The 24,177-nt window shown below is 44.0% G+C and overlaps 1 pseudogene; it reads left to right on the forward strand.

Moving 5' to 3' along the window:
• The first annotated feature begins 1,293 nt into the window (after window positions 1–1,293).
• On the forward strand, window positions 1,294–23,179 carry LOC136764050 (von Willebrand factor A domain-containing protein 7-like; annotated as a pseudogene).
• Window positions 23,180–24,177: the final 998 nt, after the last annotated feature.

Genomic DNA, 24,177 nt, shown 5'->3' on the forward strand with positions numbered 1-24,177 from the left:
ATGCCGGTTGGCTTGGGTTCGTAGCTCTGTGTCGGGATTTCGGATCTCATCCAATTCAAAGCTTTTTTATTACCTCTAGGCCCTATTCCCCAGACATTTCACAGCAGGGATTCTAAGCCATTTGGCCCATTCTCGGTGCCATCCTCCCAAGATAGCCACTTTGATATAAAACAGTTCATGTGCCGATGAGCTCAGGAAATAATAACTTTGGGGGAGAGGTGTTCTTTATATCAGAGCTTCAGCTCAGAGCTATGAATGCTCTTATCAAAATACACCCCCACTTAACGCTACAGATTTATGTACTGTACCGTTGTACACTGTTTTTGGATGTCTCCTGTTCCTGTAAGTCTGATTTGTCTTTGGTTACCCGCCTGAGATCGAATAATTGGGCTCTAAATAGCCCCAGCGTTTCGCCTGCAGTTTTAGGTTCTTTCCATTGCTACAAGTGCATGTGAGAAATAAAGAGCATGTTTACGGAAAATTATGTCTGATTCATTGTTTTGTACCCAGAAGGGTTGATAAACCAAAACTGTTACAATATGAAACTGCTTAAATTAACCGTGGATACGTGCTCTGCTTGGGTGAGAATTCAGTCTGCAAACAAAACATTTCAGTTGCGAAACGTTACAGAAAATAGCATGTTTGATCTGTGTGCTATTGTTTTTCAACAATTGTAATGCCCTTTGTTACATTTTACCACTTAGTTCAATTAACTTGTTATAAGATATTGTGAACTGGACATATTTTGTTGTTAATTTATATATACTGCGAATCGTTTTTAGTGTCTGGTCTTGGTCTGACTGCACTAAATAAATGATTTGTATTAAGTAATTATTTAGTATGTCTGTCTACTTTTTTACCATACCACTCTTTTACCAAGGCCACTCCTTGCACTTCACACATTTGGCCTTTTAATTACTCTTCTACTGAAATATTTTAACACGCCATCATGAAAAAAGTAGTTTTAGCAACCCGATGCCATTCAGGTAAGACAATACCTAGTAAATTAGTTTTTTTTTCGTTCATGTTGGTGTGCCACAAGGGTTTTGGTCTTAGCAAAGTGTGCATTAAAAAGTTGCCCTAGAGCAAGGTACTTTACCCAGAATGCTCCAGTATGAATGCTGTATTAATCGGTAATTGTACTTTAAAAAAAATGTATTGTAACAATTGTAAATTGCCCTGGATAAGGGCATCTGATAAGAAATATATTAATATCAATATAATAATTTGTGGTGTTTTTCAAATACTTTCAGGACTGTCCACCCCTGTTCAACAAGATGAGCCCTTCTAATCATGACTGTATCGACAGCCCTCCATCCCTGCCTCACACTCACCTCCTCACAGGAAAGCTGGGATTAGAAAGGCTCACTTTGCTTCTCTTTCCGATCTCAAACAGGATGCTGAAAACCTAACACCAGGAGAGGTCCTGTATGAGTTCTATGGTGAGAAAGTGTCTGCCAGTTCTTACGAGCAAGCCATCAGCAGCATTGTGTCCAGTAACGTGGTGGTGGACATGTGGGGTGCCCTCTCCCGGGAAAAGCATTTCGATGATGAGATGTTCTCACAAGGGAAAGCCCTGATTGTGGATGGAGCGTTCAGCGTGAAAAACATCATCAAGGAGGAAAACATGCTCTCTGCCTGACAAAATCTGGGCACACTTCTACACACACTGCAGGTCAGTGGAACCTCAGCAAGTCACAGAGACTCCTGCTCTGCTCAGGGTGATTAGATAGACAGACAGACAGGCAAATAGATATACAGAGACATAGATCACTTTAAAGTGATCTGCAGAGAAGGTGACAGCACTTGTTCTGAACACTTTAAACTGATTCATGTTTTTATTTGTTTTTCCTCCTAAGGATTTCTACAGCCACAGTAACTGGGTAGAACTGGGACATGAAACTCCCAGCAGCTTCTTAATCCAACATTCTCAACCCCTGAGCAATCTAGCTGGTAAGGTTACTACTGCCAGGACTATAGGGTCCAGATTGGATCACCACGTCCATCAATGAGCCTTGGCCGCCCATGACCCTGTTGCCGGCTCACCGCTTTTCCTTCCTTGGACCACTTTTGATAGGTATTGATCACTGCAGACCAGGAACACCCCACAAGAGCTGCAGTTTTGGAGATGCTCTGACCCAGTCATCTAGCCATCACAATTTGGCCCTTGTCAAAGTCGCTCAGATCCTTATGCTTGTCCATTTTTCCTGCATCTAACACATCAACTTTGAGGACAAAATGTTCACTTGATGTGATTTGTATGTTAATGAGGGAAATAAGTATTTGACCCCTTCGACTTAGTACTTGGTGGCATAACCCTTTTTGTAATCACAGAGGTCAGACGTTTCTTGTAGTTGGCCACCAGGTTTGCACACATCTCAGGAGGGATTTTGTCCCACTCCTCTTTGCAGATCCTCTCCAAGTCATTAAGGTTTCGAGGCTGACGTTTGGCAACTCGAACCTTCAGCTCCCTCCACAGATTTTCTATGGGATTAAGGTCTGGAGACTGGCTAGGCCACTCCAGGACCTTAATGTGCTTCTTCTTGAGTCACTCCTTTGTTGCCTTGGCTGTGTGTTTTGGGTCATTGTCATGCTGGAATACCCATCCACGACCCATTTTCAATGCCCTGGCTGAGGGAAGGAGGTTCTCACCCAAGATTTGACGGTACATGGCCCCGTCCATCGTCCCTTTGATGCGGTGCAGTTGTCCTGTCCCCTTAGCAGAAAAACACCCCCAAAGTATAATGTTTCCACCTCCATGTTTGACGGTGGGGATGGTGTTCTTGGGGTCATTCCTCCTCCTCCAAACACGGCGAGTTGAGTTGATGCTAAAGAGCTCGATTTTGGTCTCATCTGACCACAACACTTTCACCCAGTTCTCCTCTGAATCATTCAGATGTTCATTGGTAAACTTCAGATGGGCCTGTACATGTGCTTTCTTGAGCAGGGGGACCTTGCGGGCGCTGCAGTATTTCAGTCCTTCACGGCGTAGTGTGTTACCAATTGCTTTTTTGGTGACTTTGGTCCCAGCTGCCTTCATTACCATTGAGATCATTACCAAGATCCTCCCGTGTAGTTCTGGGCTGATTCCTCACCATTCTCATGATCATTGAAACTCCACGAGGTGAGATCTTGCATGGAGCCCCAGACCGAGGGAGACTGACAGTTATTTTGTGTTTCTTCCATTTGCGAATAATCGCAAAAAACTGTTGTCACCTTCTCAACAAGCTGCTTGGCGATGGTCTTGAAGCCCATTCCAGCCTTGTGTAGGTCTACAATCTTGTCCCTGACATCCTTGGACAGCTCTTTGGTCTTGGCCATGGTGGAGAGTTTGGAATCTGATTGATTGATTGATTGCTTCTGTGGACAGGTGTCTTTTATACAGGTAATGAGCTGAGATTAGGAGCACTCCCTTTAAGAGAGTGCTCCTAATCTCAGCTCGTTACCTGTATAAAAGACACCTGGGAGCCAGAAATCTTGCTGATTGATAGGGGATCAAATACTTATTTCCCTCATTAACATGCAAATCAATTTATAACTTTTTTGAAATGCGTTTTTCTGGATTTTTTTGTTGTTATTCTGTCTCTCACTGTTAAAATACACCTACCATTAAAATTATAGACTGATCATTTCTTTGTCAGTGGGCAAACGTACAAAATCAGCAGGGGATCAAATACTTTTTTCCCTCACTGTATATATATATATATATTTACCGGATGTGCTAAATCTTCTTGAATCAATACTATTTTACAGTGCATGTGTTATGATATTACTTGTGTTGTTGTTATGTGACAGTAAATAATACTTTAATTTTGGGTCTTTTTTTCATTTTCTGTGGTCTTCATTAAGTCTGTTCTGCAGGTTTGACCCAGACTGGTCAATCCCTTCAGTCTCATCCCCCTTCTTTTGCACCAATCATTTCAGGAAAGAAAGAGAGAACCTGCAGCAACTGTGACAGCGGCATGTGCAAGCAGAACATCCTGCAGGAAATCAGCAAGCAGAGAAAAGTAACATCGGGATACTTCAGCCTTTCCTCTGCCAACAAGCCACCAGGCAAGTCTCCCTGAGTCAGATCCACTCTGAGTCCACTAACCCCCATCCTTATGCCCTTAGAATGTCAGATGAAGTGCAGAGCAGATGTCTAGGTATCCCCAGGGACACTCTGGTGATACTCACATTGAAACATCAGTTGTGAAGTTTGAATCTAAATGTTAAATGTAAATGTAAAATGTAAATTTTGTCAAATGATGTGAATGATGTGAAGCATTCTCTTACGTGAAAAATAGGTTTTTTATACCCCCACCCCACCCTGCATTTACACCCACCCACATGTGAAATATTATTTACTTCACATCAAACACTTGGCAACCAACACAACAGTGAAGAGTACATATGGGATTAATGAGAAGCACATGGATTTGGTGTCCTTTTAAGGGTACCTGAGGGGTTAAATTGTGTTAAACAAAACGATTCCATGATTTCCATGAGTACATTGAGACATTAAACTGCGAACTGAATTAAACTAAATTTCATTAAAAACTGGAAAAATGGAAGTGTTCTAAAACTTTTGACCAGTAGTGTACAACTTATCTTATGATGTATTATATTATAAATTAAACTTTTACTGAATTTCAATGATCTTTCATAATTTTGAGTGTTTTATAGTAACTCGCTTCCGTGAGTATCCCACTCTCTGTATATATAATTCTTCCCCATCTGCACATAATGAGAGTAGAAGTTTTAACTACTTATTTTGGTAGTTTTTACTGACCTGCATTTGCTTTTTTCGTAGGAGACAGTCTCCACTGAGTGGACACTGACCACTAAGTCCACTGACCACATAATGAAAACACAATCAGACAATTTGATGCCCAGACGATGCATGAAAACACAGCTCAAATTACACAGTTTTCTCCAATACCACACAGATGGGTGGGACTGCTTGTGTATGTTAGCTATATATGTATTTTGCTCCAGATATAACATTTACATTTAGATTTAGATTGAACATTTAGATTTAAACTAAACATTTATTTAAAAGCTTTACATTGATTTTGTGACTCAGGGATTAAAAATTAAATATTTATTTAAGAGTTAAAAGTTTATTTTGCAAAGTACATATTGCTTTTTCTAATCTAAATTAATGATCTGGACTCTGGGATAGTTAGCAAACTTGTCAAATTTGCAGATGATACTAAAATAGGTGGCTCAGCAGATACCATCTCGTCAACACAGGCTATTCAAAGGGACTTAGATAACATTCAGTTGTGGGTCGACACCTGGCAGATGAAATTCAATGTGGACATGTGTAAGGTATTACATGCAGGTAACAAAAATGTCCACTTAATTACACTATGGGAGAAATAGAACTAGATGAAGTAACGCATGAGAAAGACCTAGGAGTCTATGTGGACTCCTCACTTTCTCCATCCAAACAATGGGGGAGGAGCAATAAAAAAGGCAAACAGAATGCTGGGGTATATTGTCAAAAGTGTAGAATTTAAAACAAGGGAAGTAATGTTAAGACTGTACAATGCACTAGTTAGACCTCATTAGGATTCTGTGTCCAGTTCTGCGCTACTGAAAGGGAATGTCCTACTGAGAGACTGAGGGAACTGAACCTTTTCACCCTGGAACAGAGGAGACTACGTGGGGACTTGATCCAAGTCTTCAAAATCATGAAAGGCATCGACCACATCAAACCAGAGGAGCTTTTCCAGATCAGCAGGGACACACGCACCCGGGGACACATATGGAAATTGGGTTTCAAGGCATTCAAGATGGAAAACAGGAGACACTTCTTCACACAGAGAGTCGTCACAATCTGGAACAAACTACCCAGTGATGTAGTTGAAGCTGAAAATCTGGGAACATTTAAAAATAGACTGGATAGTATCCTTGGAGCATGATGGGTTGAATGGCCTCCTCTTGTAAACTTTCTTATGTTCTTAGTCAAACGATAAATATTTATTTTTCAAAATGGAGATTTAGCATTTAAGTATTTATAAATGTGGGAAAAACAGCTGAAGTATTTACTAAATCTGGAAAAACACACAATTTAATTTAACTGTTAAAAAAGGCAAGTGCTGTTTTCCATTTGGCGTTTTAAAGTAAGCAACAAACAAAAATTATCAAAAGGCCAGGGCAGGAGAGCTCTGGACACTGACTGACTGACTGACTCCAAGAATTACACAATCCAGACTGGGTACTAGGAAGAGTAGTAGTTCTAGGTTAGGTATCTTGTTCTACTAATCAATGTGACCATTTAATTATGTCCCCATCTCTCCTCTTTTCTCCTTTCCACCAGGAAAGTGTAGTCATGGTGGTGAAGAAGATCTCACTTGCACAAAAATGCTGCTGACCTGGCTGTGGCTGCCAGCGTGGAGCTCCTGGAGGATATCCGCAACGCAGTCGGTGATGACCTCTTCCTGCGGTGAGGGAACCCAAAGTGTCCCACTCATCGATGCAGTAAGATGTTATGGTCAATTATAATGGGACTGAAGGATGGACTGGGCTCATCGCTATCACCATCCTGCTAACACTGGAATCCCAGATGACACCTACAGGGGTTATCCAAGCAAACTCCCTGTACTGTTATTTGTATTAATCACTGAGGGACTCTCCATTGTCTCTCTCTGTCTTTCTTGGTCTCTCTCTCGGATTACGAAGGGACCTCTGTCTCTTGCTCTCTCCCCAACCTATTGTGTGTGTTTATTACAGAGTGATTCTTGTGTCATCATACTGAGCTCTCAACTCTGGCTTCTGGCCCCTCTCTCCCTCAGCTTCCTGAACCTCCAGAGTACCTCGGCGCTGTCGTTCGTCATCAACACCACTGGCAGCATGTCTGAAGACATTGAGGCTGCCAAAACCCGTGCTTTCTCTATCATTGACAGAAAGAGGGACACCCCCTCCACCTACATCCTGGTGCCCTTCAATGACCCAGGTCAGTGACGGACAGTGGGGGCACACTGAGAGTAAGGGTTGGACCTCTGAGCTTCTGATTGTGTCTGTGTGCATCCCTCTCTCTCTCCCCTCCACCTAAACCTCTGTCTCCTTCCTCTTCTCTCTTGCCCATTCCCTTTGCCTCTCTGTGCACACACCCATGTAGAGAAAAGTACAGAAAAATGAAAGAATTTGTTTAAAATAAGAGCAGAGACTCCAGCACTGGAACATGCAAATACATTCTATCTCTGTCTTTAGAATTTGGGCCTGTCTTGAAAACAAACAACCCGGAAAAGTTCAAACAGCAAATCTCAGCCCTGACAGCTACAGGGGGTGGAGATGAACCAGAGATGTGCCTTTCTGCTCTGCAGGTATCAAAGTCCAGTCTCTATATAACAGTACATTACAGTTATTCTCTTTGTGGTACACTACAGTAAGATTATCTTCTGTAATACAGTACAGCACAGCCTCTTTCTCTCTCTCTCTCTCTCTCTCTCTCTCTCTCTCTCTCCCTCTGGTACACTATAGACTACAGTACATGTCTCTGCTTTTGCACAGTACAGTACTGTTCATCTCTGGTACAGTTCAGTAGTTATTGTCTCTTTAGTGTACTCAACACTCTCACTGGTGCACTACAGTACCATACAGTACATTTGTGCCTGCTATTATTATTATTATTTATTTATTTCTTATTATTATTTCTTTGCAGACGTCCTTATCCAGGGAAACTTACAACACAAGTGCAATACAAAGTGCAAGAATACAGTTTAAGTACAAGGCATCAAACATTACAAATTCACATTTACATTAAACAGAGCAATTAACAATATATTACATTTTACAACTTCCAAGTTACACAGGCATGTACAGTAAGTGAGGTCATACATAATGGAAAGTGCTGTCAAGATGTAGGGTCACAGTCAGGGGCTACGGGAAAGGGAGCAAGGAGGAAACAATCAAAAACGTAAGAAGCATAATAAAACTCTGTGAAGTACTATCTAATGGGGTTTAAAAGGACTAATATTACAAGTACTGTCTGAAAAGATGCGTCTTGAGTAAGCGCCAGATGGAGGTCAAGGACTCTGCTGTTTTGACTTCGGTGGGCAGGTCGTTTTGCCATTTAGGGGCCAGGGATGAGAAGGAGCGGGCTCTGGAGGAAGGAGAGTGGAGAGGAGGTAGAGTTAGTCTTCTGGCACTGGAGGAGCGCAGTGGTCTGGAGGGGGCGAGTGTCTGAAGGTAGCTTGGTGCAGTGTGGTCAAGACAGCGGTAGGTGAGGGTCAGTGTCTTGAACTGAATGAGTGCCGGTATCGGGAGCCAGTGGAGGGAGCGGAGCAGTGGAGTTAGCGTGTGCGAATCGAGGCAGAGAGACACCAGACGAGCCGCAGAGTTCTGGATGAGCTGGAGCGGGGGGTAGTAGATGTAGGCAGGCCGGCCAGGAGGGAGTTGCAGTAGTCCGGGCGGGAGAGGAGAGGACTCCTAGATTTTTAGTGGAAGAAGAAGGAGAGAGTGTGGTGGATTCCAAGGGGATCGAGATGGGGAGGTCAGCAGAAGGTGAGGAAGAGTGTGGGAGAAACAGGATCCGATTTGGAGAGGTTGAGCTTTTGGTGGTACAAGTGCATCCAGGCGGAGATAGCAGACAAACAGGAAGAGATGCGAGAGGGGATGAGAGGGTCAGAAGAGGGAAAATCCAGGAAGATCTTGGCATCATCAGCGTAGAAGTGGTAGGAGAAAGCATGGGATGCGATGAGGGGGTCCAGGGAGCGAGTGTAGAGAGAGAACAGGAGGGGGCCCAGGACGGAGCCTTGGGGAATGCCTTTGAGGAGATGTTGGGGGGTGGATGAGGAACCTCGCCATGTCACTTGGTAGGTCCGGTCGCTGAGGTAGGGGGAGAACCAGGTGAGAGCAGTCCCAGAGATTCCAAGGTCAGCGAGGCAGGAGAGGAGGATGGAGTGATTGACAATGTTAAATGCTGCAGAGAGGTCAAGGAGGATGAGGACTGAGGAGAGGGAGGCCGCCCAAGCACAGGGAGTCAGTGACTGCCAGGAGAGGAGATGAAGGGGAGTAGCTCAGGTGCGGTCGCTTGGAGGAGGCGAGAAGGGAGAGGGTCCAGGGCACATGTTATAGGTTTGTGACGTAGGAGGAGAGCGGAAACTTCAGAGTCTGAGAGAAGTGAGAATGAAGAAAAGGAAGCTTGATCGGTGGGAGGTTTGGGTGTGATGGGAGAGGAGGGGGGGACTGTTGAATAGCTTGCAGATGTCTGCAATCTTGAAGGAGAAAAGGAGGCAAAATCATCAGCAGTGAGAGATGAGGGAGGAGGAGGGGGAGCGAGGGCGAAGAGGGAGGAGAAGGTGGAGTAGAGTTTGCGGGGGTTGTTGACAGTGGATTCAAAGAGTGATTGGAAGTAAGATTTCTTGAGGTGAGTGAGGAGGAGAATGTAGACAGTAGAGACCGGTAGAGTTCAAGGGCAGTTGGGAGTTTGGTCCTTCTCCGCTTCTGTTCGGCATCACGCAGACTAGTTCAGGTTGAGTGGAGAACAGCAGAGATCCAAGCCTGAGGAGGGGAGGGACGGGCAGGACGAGACGTGAGAGGACAGAGAGAGTCCAGGGAGGAGGTGAGTGAGGAGAACAAAGAGGAGGTAGCACAGTTGACAGATAGATGGGAAAACAGTCAATGGAAGGTAAGAGGGTGAGGGCAGTGGAGGCAAGGGTGGAGGGGGAGACAGAGATTACGGAGGAAGGTGACAGAGGTAGTGGGTGGAGTGGGGAGGGAGGGGAGGGAAAGGGAGAAAGAGATGAAGTGGTGGTCTGAGATGTCCATGGGTGTCACGGAGAGTGTTGAAGAGGAGCAGCCTTTAAAGAAGATGAGGTCTAGCTGGCGGCCTGCCCTGTGAGTGGGGGGAGACGGGGAGAGAGAGAGAAGTTAAAGGAGTGAAGGAGAGGAAGAAATCCGGCACAGTGGGAGGGATTGGAGAGGTGGATTTTGAAGTCTCCCAGGAGGATGGTATGTGAGGACAGCAAGGGGAGGGAGGAGAGAAAAAGTCGAGTTCATCCAGGAAGGAGGCGAGTGGACTAGGAGGATGGTAGAGAACTAGAAGGACGAGGTGAGAAGGAGAGGTGATTTCCACTGCATGAAATTCAAAGCTGTGGGTCATGATAGAGAAGAGAGAGGGGGGGACAGAGAAGAGGAGAGAAGGGGAGAGCAGGAGCCCTGTTCCTCCTCCCCGCCCGGTATGATGAGGGGAGTGAGACAGGACAAACAGAGAGGATAAGGAAGCAGGAGTGGTTGAGTGGTTGAGGGGAGATCCATGTCTCGGTGAGAGCGAGGAAAGCTGAGTGGCAGTTCCACAGGCCTCTGGAGAGTGGAGTAGAGGGTGCTAAATAAATGCTACATAATCACAGCTTCTGATTTACAGAACACTTCTGATTTACAGAAAGTGCTTGTTGAGTGTGCTACGTAAGTTGCAAAATTCACTAACAAACAGTCGCTGCTCTTACTACAATACAGGTGAAAGGTATATAATTCTTAGCTTAACAAGTAACCACGTAAACAATCAATGTAACTCTTAACTAAACTAAGAAACATGAGAGAAGAAGCGATAATTAACTGTGGCGAGATTGCCCGAGTGTACAATACTGAAGAGTATCTCTGCAATAATACAATCACTTTTTCAACCTTGGTACCTAACAAGGACAGTTAGCTTTTCTCTCATAACATTACCTGTTGGACCGTCTAGTATAGTCTGTCTCTGATGGAGTGTTATACAGTTATCCTTAACTAATCAACTGATTTTGCTATGTGTCCATTCCCAGCTGGCCCTGATCAGCGCCCCCCCCTCCTCAGAGATCTACGTGTTCACTGATGCATCCGCCAAAGACAGCCACCTAAGGAGCACAGTACTGGCCCTCATTGAGAACACCAAGTCCTCTGTGAGTATGGCTCCGTCATATAGTAACAATGCTTTTCCAGGTTACTGCCTTTAGGACATGCCAGTGCTGACTCAATAGGATGAGATCTTTCCCAGTTCTACCCTGCTGGGTAATGCTCTGTGAGTCTGTCTCAGTCCTCGCTCTCTCTCCCCTCTCTTTCCCACCCCTGCCTCTCTGTCTCCATCGCTCTTCTCTCCTCCCCTCTCTCTCACTACTCTTAAATTAACGTATAGTGCCCTTTGCCACAAGTTGCTTCAGCAAGCCTCATACAATAAGGTATGAATTTAGATATAAACATAATTTGTACTACTGATGATGCACAGAAAAAATAATGATAGCACGATATGACACAGCTGTGGTCAAGGAGAGACTAAATGCCAGATGGCAAATGTATCTTCCGGATTTTAAGCACCAGGGCCAGATCTGCTGGCACAATTGTTTTTTATATTTCGGATCCTTTTCTTCCTCTCACTTTCCCTCCTCTCCTAGGTGAATTTCCTGCTGACTAATGCATTGAGCCAGAGGAAAAGAGCCATTCAGTTCCAACAGAATGACCAGACACTGTATGAGGACCTGGCATTGTCCTCAGGGGGACAGATCATAAGGATGACCAAGTCCCAGATTCTCAGTGCCTCCACCATCATCGAGGAATCGTCCACCTCAGCTCTGGTAACTCAATCAGAGAGTGGGGCGGTGTAGGATAGAATACAACCCTATGGGGATTCGAACCGCTGCCTCCAAGTGCCTGCCTGATCTACACAGCTCCACCAGAACAGCGACTAACCCGCTATGCCAAAAGAACCGTCCACTGCCGCCGGGGGGTTTGTACGCCCCACCAATCTAAGAGAGGGATGACATCAGTATAACGAGCTCACACACTATGAGCGCCATTACTCCAGCATATGAATTTTCCCAGGTTGACTTCTGGACCCATTTTGATTATGTAATTTCAATTAAAACAGCAGTTATACAGATGTGCTCAGGCTTACATTTATCAGAATATATGCAAATTAATGCTTTATTTGTATAATATAATTGGAACCTGAAGTCAACCTGGGAAACTTTGAATACTGGAAACAATTTGAGAGAGAGAGGAGGCAGAGCATAGAGATGTTTCCCTTCTTTCATTTATCATTAAACCCTTGAGACTGCAAGGTATTTTGAGAGACAAAGCTTGGACAGTGTAGTGCATGCTGTACTTGATTGTTAGGTAATATGGTGTAATTCCCCATCTCTATCTTCTTCCCTCTCTCCTTTCTCTTACGTCATCTCCATCCTCCCCTTCCTCTCATGTTCCTCCATGTCTCTCTCCCTCCCCTATTTCGTCTCTCCTCCCCTGCATCTCTCTCTCCTTGTCCTTCATTGCCACTCTCTCCTCTCTTTCCATCTCTTTTCCCTACTTCTCTGTCTCTCCCTTACCTCTTTCCCACCCTCTCCTCTCCTCTCTGTTTCCCCTCCCTCTCTGTCCAGGTGACTGTGTTCCAGGACAGAAGTGACCCAGGCAGGACACAGCAGTCCTTCTTCTTCCCAGTGGATGCCTCCCTCAGCAACCTCACTGTCTACCTCTCTGCAGGGGCCACAGCCTTCAGCATCAACAGCCCTTGCGGTAACACCTACAGCTGTCCCTCGCTATATCCCCTCCTTCCTTCAGTGAATACCTGCTTCCTTCTCTCTCTCTCTCTCTCTCTCTCTCTCTCTCTCTCTCTCTCTCTCTCTCTCTCTACCATCTTCTTTATAGGCCACTCATGTCAATGTCTGTCCCAGTCTGGGCGATATAATGAGGGAGAACTCATGCTCTACACTTAAACACTGCTCTGAAATCAAGATCTTGTATTTGCCTCCAATATAAAATACCTTCCTGAGGGCAGAAGCACAGATAAGCCACCTTGTTACACAAAACCTTGAAATTGCTTGAATACTAACTGCAAAAACACAAGCTGTTTTTCAGCCTTGACTGCTTGGCCTTGTGGGTACAAATGTGCCTATGGACTGATGTGCCAAAATGAAGTCTCTTACATACAGCTCACTACACTGTACTCCTGTAGTTGCACTTGATATCACCTACTGTGTATGTATATGCATATACACACTGATCAGCCATAACATTATGACCACCTGCCTAATATTGTGTAGTTCCCCTTTTGCCGCCAGAACAGTCCTGACCCATCGAGGCATGGAGTCCACTAGACCTCTGAATGTGTGCTGTGGTATCTGGCACCAAGACGTTAGCAGCAGATCCTTTAAGTCCTGTAAGTTGTGAGGTGGGGCCTCCATGGATCAGACTTGTTTGTCCAGCATATCCCACAGATGCTCGATTGGATTGAGATCTGGGGAATTTGGAGGCCAAGTCAACACCTTGAACTCGTGATTCATCAGACCAGGCCACCTTCTTCCATTGCTCCGTGGTTCAGTTCTGATGCTCACGTGCCCATTGTAGGCGCTTTCGGCAGTGGACAGGGGTCAGCATGGGCACCCTGACTGGTCTGCGGCTACGCAGCCCCATACGCAACAAAATGTGATGCACTGTGTATTCTGACACCTTTCAATCAGAACCAGCATTCACTTTTTCAGCAATTTGAGCTACAGTAGCTCGTCTGTTGGATCAGACCACACGGGCCAGCCTTCGCTCCCCACATGCATCAGTGAGCCTTGGCCGCCCATGACCCTGTCGCTGGTTCCTTCCTTGGACCACTTTTGATAGGTACTGACCACTGCAGACCGGGAACACCCCACAAGAGCTGCAGTTTTGGAGATGCTCTGACGCGGTCGTTTAGCCATCACAATTTGGCCCTTGTCAAAGTTGAGCCATGATAACGAGATTATCAGTGTTATTCACTTCACCTGTCAGTGGTCATAATGTTATGGCTGATCGGTGTATACAGCTCTGGAAAAAATTAAGAGACCACTGATTTTTTTTTCTTAAATCAGCATCTCTACATGTATGGCAGCCATTCCATTCCAGTGTCTGTTGAATTCCAACACAGGCACACCTCATTGTACTAAATGAGGTACTGATAAGGTGATCACCTGAAGCAAATCTTATTTAACGAGGAAAAGTATAAAAAACACTGCTGTGGTCATCACTATCCTCTTGCAATAGGACCAGCTGGATGGCAAAAACTGTGCTAGTAGTACCTCAAAAGTAATTGGATTAAAAAAATAACTATTGACCATGCCAAAAGAGTTGAAAGGGAAAGTTTTGAGTGAGGAAAACAAGGGTTCAATTCTGGCTTTACTGGCAGAGGTATACAGTGAGCGTCGGGTTGCTTCCATCCTTACAATTTCAAAGACGGCTGTTCATAAGAACAAGGTGAAGCAGCAAACATTGGGGACAACAAAGCTATAGACCTGTAGAGGGCGAAAATGACTCTCCACTGACCGGGATGACCGCCAACTCATTCGAATGCCACTCAACAACTGTAGGATGACATCAAGTGACCTACAAAAAGAATGGCAAACAGCAGCTGGGGTGAAGTGCACGGTGTGGATGGTTCAAAACAGGTTCCTAGGGGCAGGGCTGAAATCGTGCAAAGCTAGAAAATGCTTACATCATCAATGAGAAGCAAAGAAGAGCCAGGCTGAGGTTTGCAAAAGACCATAGGATTGCACCATAGAGGACTGGATTAAGGTAATCTTTTCTGATGAGTCCAATTTTCAGCTTTGCCCAACACCTGGTCATCTAATGGTTAGACGGAGACCTGGAGAGGCCTACAAGCCACAGTGTCTTGTACCCACTGTGAAATTTGGTGGAGGATCAGTGATGATCTGGGGGTGCTTCAGCAAGGCTGGAATTGGGCAGATTTGTCTTTGTGAAGGAACATGAATCAAGCCACGTACAAGGTGTCCTGGAAGAAAACTTGCTTCCTTCTGCTGACAATGTTCCCCAACTCTGAGGATTGGTTTATCCAGCAGGACAATGCTCCATGCCACACAGCCAGGTCAATCAAGGTGTGGATGGAGGACCACCAGATCAAGACCCTGTCATGGCCAGACCAATCTCCAGACCTGAACCCCATTGAAAACCTCTGGAATGTGATCAAGAGGAAGATGGATGGTCACAAACCATCAAACAAATTTTTGCACCAGGATTGGCATAAAGTCACCCAACATCAATGTAAAAGACAAGACACATGAAAGCTATGATTGAAAATCAGGGTTATTCCACCAAATATTGATTTCTGAACTCTTCCTAAGTTAAAACATTAGTATTATGTTGTTTTAAAATGAATATGAACTTTTCTTTGCATTATTCGAGGCTTGACAACACTGCATCTTTTTTGTTATTTTGACCAGTGATATTTTTATTTGGAATTTGGGAGAAATGTTGTCAGTTGTTTATAGAATAAAACAAAAATGTTAATTTTACCCAAACACATACCTATCAATATTAAAACCAGAGAAACTGATAATTTTGCAGTGGCAGATATATAGATATATAAAATGAAAATTTGATTTTACTTTTGTATTATAAAAGTTTCATTTTATTGAATCACTTCTGTCCTGCTGGGATGTACATTTTCATTTTCAAAACATCCCTGCCGACTGTAAAAACACCTTTTGTACAAATGCTAAATCTGATCCGAAGTCAGTGTGTATTTGGGCATTTGCTTTTGTATGATTATTAGTTCTCTTTTATCACCCATACAAATACATGTCTCAATCTTTCAGGCACCACGCAGGACAGCTCTGTGGCCCGGGGTCCTCTGGGCAGGGTGGAGCGCGTAGGCAGCCTGTGGGCCGTCTACCTGGAGCAGGAGCCGGGACAGTGGGAGTTCAACATCATCTCCACCCAGTCCTGCACCATCAAAGTCATAGGTACTGTTCCAGCCAAGCAAATAATTTAGCAATAAAGCCAACACAGATCAGTATGACATTGCGACGACAAATCTGTTGGTGGATTTGCATAGTGAAATAAAGCCATAATATGTAATTTTTTAACTAACATGTATAAAACTGCATTCCAGGGAAATGATACTGACCAATAACAAAATGCAGAGTGTGAAAAGTTAATTTTAAGCAACAAAAATGATCAAAATGCATTAGATACATGCTGGCTTTACAATCCCCTTGTGTTGTGTGATGGATTCTTGCCAATTCTCCTTCAATGCTGATTCGGTTTATGAGGTCACTCTCTTGTTGTGCCTGCAGTACTTTTTTTGAAGGTTTACGCCCTAATCTCTCTCAGTCTTTCTGAGTACTGGTATCCAATTGTTGAAATTATTTTTTGGGAAAGGAGTAGCAGTCAATCAGCTTTATTTTCTAATTAATTCACATGGAGATGCTGTGTCTGTTAGGACTGCAAAAGCCTGTTGAATTACCAGAAGCAAAACTGAAGGCAAAATGCCTCAAGAACAAGCAGGAACTAAAGACAGCTGCAGTGCAGACCTGGCAGAGCATCACCAGGGAAGAAACCCAGCATCTGGTGATGTCTATGGGTTCCAGACTTCAGGCAGTCATTGACTGCAGTGGATTTGCAACCAAGTATTGAAACTCACATTTAATTCATGATTATATTAGTTTGCCCAAATACTTTTGAGCCCCTAAAATTGGGGGAACTACATATAAAAATGGGTGTAATTCCTACACTGTTCACCCAATTTGGATGCAACTACCCTCAAATTAAAGATGAAATTCTACACTTAAAGCATATCTTGGTTGTTTCCTTTCGATTCCATTGTGGTGGCATACAGAGCCAAAATGATGACAATTGTGTCACTGTCCAAATATTTATGTACCTAACTGTATATGTAACCTGGGCCAAGTCTCCGTCAAACTATACCAGACTGTTATCTAGTCTACTATCCTAGAATATAATTGGACTATGCCACCCTTAGTTGATGTTATATATAAGGGAAAATGTATTTAACAAATACTGAAACCACCCCACACAGGTCTCCTTCAGTTAAAAGAAAGAATATAAATGTAGTTCAATAATATGCCCCAATGAGCAATTTTATTCACACAAAAATACAATTAATAAATAGATCAAATAAAACGGGCAAACCTTAAAAACCCTTTAACAAACACACTGGGTTGACATCCAGCAAGGCAACTATAAATCTAATTTAAATTTCAAGTGACAATGCAAGAATGTATCAATGAAAACTACTTTTTAGTTTTAGTTTAGGTTTCCTTTTGTAATTGTGCAGTGAGCAGCAATCTTAATAAAACCAAATTAATAAACAAACATAGAAGTTTAAAGAAAACAAAGCAAACTAATCACAATATGAAAAACGTAAAATATAACCATAAGTGAAACCAAACGCCAGCACAAACAAAACAAAACAAACAACCCAATGGTACCAACGCAGATAAAGAAAACAAATAATGAAAACAACCCCAATAGTAAAAACAGTGATTGGTGCTCGCTTGAATAAAAACACATGCAATTACAATTGAATGCATGTAGTAAACCACCCTCACCACTAATTGGACTAACCAAAAGACCCATTCTGAGCATTCACAGGTATATAACCCAGTAGCATATATGCTGCCACCACCTTTATTATCCCAGGGAGGTCTGGTAATACATTTCTAACAACTAGTCAGAGTGAAGTGGAGTCAATTTCAAAGGGGCATTTCTCAGTCAGTTTTTATTCATAAAAACACAAAACATTCCAATCAAACAAACCTTGAGAAAGAAGACACATATAATATTTTATAATACAACCCCCAATGGTATTTTAGCCAGGCTAAGCACCTAACCCAAACATAATAGAACCAAATAAGTACATAAAAATCAATACCAATAAACAATCAATAAAACAATAAATTATACTGGAATAAAAAAATCCAAGCTAATAAACATCAATAAAAGAAACTACACTATAAACAAAATACAACCTTAAGAAAATAAACACCAATTAACACTAATTTCTTCCATCAAAGTAAATAACCTGGGCAGAATTATTGCTCATCACATATTGGGGGATCATCGACCACATCCCACCCTTCTCACAGACTTAATAAAACCCCAATCAAACATTCACATACATACATTTACAAATATGACAATTCTAATTACACATTATATAAAAAATATACTGGGTAGAGTTGGTGTTATTGCATCAATACCAGGTTAAACTAAGCAGCACAATTAATTAGGAATTGGTCCATATAGGAATATTAAATCAAGGAGGAGAGGGAGAGACCCGATTCCCTTATCTGAGCCAGTCTATCTCAAGATAGAAAGTAACAGACTGTCAGAGGTAACTTATAATCCCTTTTGCACTTGGCTTTCTTCAGAGGGTTAGGTCTTTGTAGCTCCGCTTACCTCGGGCAACCACAGCCAGGATCCAAAATGCACCTCCCAATCGTGCCCTATAAATGGACAAAATTACGATATTGGTGTATAGATGCAATGTAATAGAATACAATACATAAGTGATGCTATATGGGGCCGTTTAGGAAACAATTCAAACTTTTTGTGCACACGCATATGAAATTGAATACTCTCTCTCACACACACACACACACACACACACACACACATATATATATACACATATATATGAAACGCTCGCACAAACACATTTTCTGTGTTTATCAGTGGCAAAATCTCCTGATTAAATCCATTCTGATGTCATGTTGTAACACAATGAAATGTGGAAAAGTCCAGGGGGGGGTGAATACTTTTGAAAGCCACTATATATAACTGAATTATAGTCTCAAATGAATGTATCATTAAAAAACTAAAAAAAAAAACCATTATAATAAACAATACACAATTTTTTGTGTGTACATATATTTATATAGCCTACCTATATACACTCACCTAAAGGATTATTAGGAACACCATACTAATACTGTGTTTGACCCCCTTTCGCCTTCAGAACTGCCTTAATTCTACGTGGCATTGATTCAACAAGGTGCTGAAAGCATTCTTTAGAAATGTTGGCCCATATTGATAGGATAGCATCTTGCAGTTGATGGAGATTTGTGGGATGCACATCCAGGGCACGAAGCTCCCGTTCCACCACATCCCAAAGATGCTCTATTGGGTTGAGATCTGGTGACTGTGGGGGCCAGTTTAGTACAGTGAACTCATTGTCATGTTCAAGAAACCAATTTGAAATGATTCGACCTTTGTGACATGGTGGATTATCCTGCTGGAAGTAGCTATCAGAGGATGGGTACATGGTGGTCATAAAGGGATGGACATGGTCAGAAAAAATGCTCAGGTAGGCCGTGGCATTTAAACGATGCCCAATTGGCACTAAGGGGCCTAAAGTGTGCCAAGAAAACATCCCCCACACCACCACCAGCCTGCACAGTGGTAACAAGGCATGATGGATCCATGTTCTCATTCTGTTTATGCCAAATTCTGACTCTACCATCTGAATGTCTCAACAGAAATCGAGACTCATCAGACCAGGCAACATTTTTCCAGTCTTCAACTGTCCAATTTTGATGAGCTTTTGCAAATTGTAGCCTCTTTTTCCTATTTGTAGTGGAGATAAGTGGTACCCGGTGGGGTCTTCTGCTGTTGTAGCCCAACCGCCTCAAGGTTGTACGTGTTGTGGCTTCACAAATGCTTTGCTGCATACCTCGGTTGTAACGAGTGGTTATTTCAGTCAAAGTTGCTCTTCTATCAGCTTGAATCAGTCGGCCCATTCTCCTCTGACCTCTAGCATCAACAAGGCATTTTCGCCCACAGGACTGCCACATACTGGATGTTTTTCCCTTTTCACACCATTCTTTGTAAACCCTAGAAATGGTTGTGCGTGAAAATCCCAGTAACTGAGCAGATTGTGAAATACTCAGAGCGGCCCGTCTGGCACCAACAACCATGCCACGCTCAAAATTGCTTAAATCACCTTTCTTTCCCATTCAGACATTGAGTTTGGAGTTCAGGAGATTGTCTTGACCAGGACCACACCCCTAAATGCATTGAAGCAACTGCCATGTGATTGGTTGGTTAGATAATTGCATTAATGAGAAATTGAACAGGTGTTCCTAATAATCCTTTAGGTGAGTGTATGTATATGCATTCTATGGCTCTACGATTAGTTAATGGTGGAGAATGATGGGGCAAATTGTTATAGGGACGAATTGATGAGGGGACGAATGGTCTCGGGGACCTATTATCGTGGGGACAAATTGTTGTGGGATGAATTCTCATGTGTCCGTTATTTGCCCGTTTGTGGACCGCCTGTTAACGTGCACGATTTTTGCCATTCTCCTTCAACCTCTCTCATCAACAAGCTGTTAACGGAGAAGGAGTGACGCTGACTGGATGCTTTTTGTTTGTCGCACCATTCTCGATAAACCCTAGATGCAGTCGTGCGTGAAAAGCCCAGGTGGGTGTTTGTTTCTGAGATACTGGAACCGGCGTGCCTGACACCGACGATCATACCACCCTCAAAGTCGCTTAGGTCACTCCTTTTGCCCATTCTAACGATCAATCGAACAGTAACTGAATGCCTCAATGCCTGTCTGCCTGCTTTATATAGCGAGCCACGGCCACGTGACTCCCTGTCGGTAGGAGCAATCCATTTTCGTGAAGGGGGTGCTGTATCTAATAAACTGGCCACTGAGTGTATATAAGAAAAGCAATGATTATACATATTAACCCTTCACCCATACCTCCCACTCCTTCTTCTACCCTCTATCACTGTCTCAGGCTACCTGTTGTCTTGTGATTTGTCATCTGTTCTCTCAGTTTATCTCCAGTCTCTCCCTCTCCCTCCTCTCCTTTGATCTGTCTATTACCAAATATTTCTGTCGTATCTCCTCCTGTTGTCTGTGCTTGAGAGATTCTCTCAGCGTCAGCCACTGGAATTATTCCACACAGAAATACGCTAACCACTGCGGCAAATGTGTGCGGTTCTTCCTCAGGGCAGAGCGTCATCAGCTTCCTGTATGACTTTGTCACACCGTTTGGAGGAGCTCACCCAGGCTACACCACTATCGAAGGACGCCCGCTAGCTGGTAAGACAATACTGTGCATAGAGTCCAGGAGTGCTTTGTTGTCTAATTTAATGTTTCATTGATGCTTGCTTGATCACCCAGTGGCTAATGTTTCACTGTGTTTTCAGCAACCAAAACCTCAGATGAAGTACCAATAAAATGAATTTCTATCCGCATAAAAAAAGTGGTAAAAATAACTGATGGCTGACTAATAACTAGCATCAACACTGTCTGTTCACATCTGTCGCTCTGCCCTCTCCTACTCAACCCTGTCACTCCTCCCCTACTCTTTTCCCAACCCTTGCTCAACTTTTGCTTTTCTTCTCTCCACTCTCCCCTCTGTCTCATATACACCTCTGTCACCTTTCTCTCTCTCTCTCCCCCAGGCAACAATGGAACATTGCTGGTGATGATGACAGGGATGGGGACATCCCATTCTCTGTCAGTGACGGGCGTCACTCTGCAGGGGCTATCGGGCACCACGGTGAACAATGGCAGGGTGACACCCATGGGGGAGCCAGGGCAGTACCTGGTGTTTGTGTCAGAGGTGCCGGGCGGCCAGTTCTCTGTTTTGGTCAGAGGGCTGCTCAATGGCTCTCAAGTCTACCAACGTCAGTCCCGTACCCTGCTAACACCCTCGGACATCATCGTGAGGGTACGGCCACACACCACCTAGGGTTTTGAAATGGCAACCACCACTGTGCTGCCACACTAAAATAAAATAAATCATCAAAGACTGATCACCCATGGTTATTGGCTTTGGTAAGGGAAGGGATGCCAAACTCTTCTCTCTCCGTTTCCCTTTCTCTCTACTTTTCTCAGTCTCTCAAACACACTCTCTTTTTCTGTCTGTCTAACACTGTCTCTTTCTCTGTGTCTCTCACTCACTACAAAGCTCTCTATTTCTACTCCCACAGACGGATCTTAACATCTTTCTGGAACCCGGACAGGATTACATCATCCCCTTCACTGTGGAGACCAAGGTGTTGGGTGACATTTTCTCCATCAGCGTGCGGGACGACAAGAGTTTCATGATAAAAACCACAGAGAGGTGAGGGGAGGGGTGTGGGCATACTTTCCCTGTAGTAAATTCCTTAACCAGCTTTGGAAACATAGTGTCATTTTCAGTTCAGTTCAGTTTATATTTGCTAGAGAGTCACAGAGGGGTATATCTTGCTAGTCGCTGCCCTGCAATGTTTCTGTTTAACAATGCCTTGCTCTGCAGCATCACTGCGGGGAGTAATGGCACAGCCAGAGGCACCTTCGCGCTGTCAGTTCCCGCCACCGTGGCCTCGGGCACAGACCTCACAATCACAGTGGAGGCCCAGTCCACCTCAACTAGCGACTTCAACTACGCAGTGTTGCGGCTCGCCATTGACAAGAGGGTATGAGTCAATCAGTCAGTCAGTGGGCACCAGCATGGCAGCATGAGTGTTTCATAGAGGGGGTGTGGGGTGGGGGGGGGGACTCAGAGGGAAAGAATGAATCTCTGGTGGTGTTTTGCACTGCAGTAAGGTTCAACAGGTTCTGTTTTACTAAGCCAATGACTCCCAGCCCTGGTTCTGGAGGATTTCCAGTGTCTGCTGGCTTGCTGAACTGTCACTTTAGCACCTGTTTAAGAGAATGACTGAGGAGGTGGGAACAAGACAAATCAGGATTTCAATTAAGAGCTCAGCGGACCAAAAACCAGCAGGTACAGGGGCTCCTCCAGCAGACATGGGGTCTTCCCCAGGGCTCAGGCCTAGGAAACCACTGGCCTCGATGAGTCACTCTAACCCATTGAGCAAAAATCCAGCCAGGGAAACAAAACAAACTAAAGATAAACAAGACATAATCTTTAAATTACAGAAAGGCATTTGAATAACTTTTATAACTCTTTCAATTTTCAATAACAGAAAAGCAGGGGGCAGAACAGCCCCCCTTCCCCGAGACCATTCCCCTTCAGTACTCACCCCCGCCCCCATTTTCGCTTCTGATGAGATGTTGCCGTCTGTATGTCTGACCCGCAGGTTGACGACTTCGTGCCCCCAGCCTGTCAGGTGACCCATGTGTCAGAGAACTGCTCCTCCCCCTGCGGCCTGGGGAAGTGGTCCTTGCAGGCCGAGATCCGGGATAATCGCTCAGCAGTGGTGCACATCTTCACCCACCTGGGCAACGGCACTCTGAACACGATGCAGGAGAGCGGAGGAGCCAGTGGGAACATGACGCTGGTCAGCTACAGTGCCTCCTGCTGCGCGCCTGAGGTGGAGATCCTGGTGGTGGACTCCGTGGGGAATGTGGGGGTCTGCTCTCACTCCATCAGGAGCGTCCCCTCCTCCACCTCTGCCCCCTCTGCTGCCCCACTGTGCTCCATAGTCTCCCTGTTGCTCTGCTGTTTGCTGGGCCTTCTCTCACCCTTATGAGGAAAACACAGGGACTGCCCACTGCCCCCAACACAACTTCCACCTCCCTCTCCTCTTACCTTGCTGCCCCCAACCACCCCCACACCCCGCTTGTTCAAAATCAGATAACTCACACTCCATCAGGAGCGACCCCTCCTCCACCACCACCATCTCACTGTGCTTTTATTTTTTTAATTACTGAACATAGCTTAACATTTGTTTAAACCTCTATGCCATATTTCTATGTAAGATGAGTGTTGTGTTTGTTTTGCTAACATTTTATATTTCAATGATTTTAACATTTACATTTAAAATTAATACATTTCTTAAATGTGTGATTTACCTATGTGAGAGTTTCTTTTCCATCATATTTTAATGTAAACTTTAATGTTGACTGGCAGCTTCTGATGAACTGAGAATCTGTAAGTATATATAATTCTAGTTTAAGGTTTGTTTTAGTTTGCTGCCTGTTTTCAGCTTTCGTATTTTTACTTATTATCTATGTCTTATGCATACTGCTGAAATAACCAGCAGAACTGCTTGTAATCCCTGCAGCTGTGGCAGACACAAAACATGTTATTCATACAGTATGTGCTAAACTACCTTCCCCTTCCCTGCCACCCCCGAAACACAAATATATTATGTGTTACACATCCTCGGACAATAACATGCCCATGAGGCATGACGTACACCTGCTTGTGGGAACACTGCAAAACTTTTTCTTTCTCATTATGTTGTTTAACTTCGTATAGTGACTGCCCCATAACTGTTGCAGAAGTTGTTTGTTAGACTGTGAAACTTTCAATAAACTGAAGATAAAACTAACAGACTTCGGTGTCTGTAACTTTTTCTTCCCGAGCGCTCGTCTCCTGCTGAAAAGTCTCCACCGTTGCTGGAAGCGCTGCCTGGGGTGTCTGATTCACTGGGACCTGAAGGGTTGCTTCAACTGAAGCGTTGTACTATAACAACCTAATCATGCATAGCAGTGTCGTACAAAGTGGGGTACACCTATACTGTAT

The sequence above is a fragment of the Amia ocellicauda genome, chromosome 12 (genome assembly GCF_036373705.1).
Source record: "Amia ocellicauda isolate fAmiCal2 chromosome 12, fAmiCal2.hap1, whole genome shotgun sequence".
NCBI lineage: Eukaryota > Metazoa > Chordata > Actinopteri > Amiiformes > Amiidae > Amia > Amia ocellicauda.